Here is a 1939-nt window from a genome sequence, read left to right as displayed (position 1 = left end):
TTAAAGGTTATTATGCTGTTGCAGAGAGGAAGTTCTGAGTTCAGGTCCATCGTTTTACAAATGTGCTGTTTGGCTGCCTTCTGAAGAGCATGAGTGGCACAACACTGCAGGAACTTCCATCTGAGGAAAATGTAAAGTGTGCAGGTAGTATGGGTCATGCGTTTTATAATTTCACCATCAATCAGGGGAGCGATGATCAATGTAATGTATGTAAATTCCCATTTAGGATACTGACTTGGTCTGTGAATGGCTGGGCCAAGTCACGTGATCATCACTTTCACCTCTTCATTTTGTTTAGGCTAAAACAGGAAGCGGAAATGAGACATGATATCCATTCAGAGGCTTGAGGCTGTTTTCCAGTACAGCAGAATTCCGATTCCTATTACTTGCAGATCGCAAAATGTTAGGGCATGCAAAACTGATAAAACGTTTTTATTAGTGTCATGTGATTGCAACGCAGTTGTACCCGATCTCAAACATCGGTTCTGCTGCATTTTCTGTGTGTTTGCTTTCCAGTTTACAGCAATTGTAGCATGTCACCTCTCAGATCATGCCGTAATCATGTGTAGCAGGTGCTCTAGGAGTCATAACCGCCATCACAATTTCCTAGTGGAAAACAGCCCTTAGCCTGCCTACACAAGCTAGATCAGTGTCAAGCTTAATGATCGTAAAACGATTGTTGTTAGGATGACACTTCAGGGAATGGGTGCTGTACAGATATGGTGCTTTGCTGTAGCTAAGCAGTATACTGTATACTGATCAGTGGAGGTGGTGGTGGGATGGGGGATACACTTCACCTTCCTTTAGTGATCTGGATCTCTTAGACCTCTTTCGCTTACAGTAGGGCATACAGGCAATGAAAAGTATGCTTCCAAGTAAATACTGAGCATGTGCAAATAGTCCAACACAGTTATGGTAATAACGTGTATAACGCACAGCATACAGCACTTTCTAAAAACGCTACACGTTACACACAAATGCAACGTGTGCACTGTGAATGTCGCACAGACTTAGTATTGCTGTGCGTTAGTCTGCATTGAAACATTTTTCTATCGTGCGACTTTAATGTCGCACTGTGAAAGAGGCCTAATGTCTGGTACACACTTTCAATTTGGAGTTTTTCCCCTTATGGACCAGAGCAATTTTCACATTTCAACACTCCTCCCTTTCATTCACCAATAACTTTATCACTAATTATTACAACAAAATGATCTATATCTTGTTTTTTAACCAACAATTAGGCTTTCTTTGGGTGGTACATTTTGCTAAAAATTATTTTAGTCTAAATGCATTTTAACAGGAATGATAAGAAAAAAATCATTATTTCTCAGTTTTATAACTAAAACCATTATAGCTTTCATATACAACAACGTGCTACTGTGGATAAACCCACACATTTTATTTACCCATTTGTCACAGTTATTACAACTATTAAAATATGTCCCTAGTACTATCTACCTCGCCAGGTCGGCATCTTCTGCGCCTGCACGAGCGTGCAGCTTCACCAATCGCACTCACGCGGCCTGGAGCATTCTGTGCAGGTGCAGAGCTAGTGCACCTGCGCAGAATGCCCCGGCGCAACTGCTGAAGCTGTGGAGAGGGACATATCGGCTGCCAGGGGCTGGATGAAGCCGTGAGTAAGTAGATCTTTATTTTTTTCCTTCGATATGTCCTTTAAGTGGGGATTTTTTTATTTTTTTTATTTAATGGCTGTAGGTGTAATTTTACTATTTGGCTACCAGATGTCCCCCCACTATATTCCTGTCAATAAGATGACAGTGGTCAATGACAAAGTGAAAGTGAAAACACGACACACGCATTACTTCCTGTGTTCTGTACAGAACACGGGAAGTAATGCGTGTGTCGTGTTTTCACTTTCACTTTGTCAATGACCACTGTCATCTTATTGATGTGTTCCCATTCATTGGTCAGTGTACTA

This window comes from Hyperolius riggenbachi, chromosome 3, assembly GCF_040937935.1.
Source record: "Hyperolius riggenbachi isolate aHypRig1 chromosome 3, aHypRig1.pri, whole genome shotgun sequence".
Classification (NCBI taxonomy): domain Eukaryota; kingdom Metazoa; phylum Chordata; class Amphibia; order Anura; family Hyperoliidae; genus Hyperolius; species Hyperolius riggenbachi.
This window is presented reverse-complemented; position numbering follows the sequence as displayed.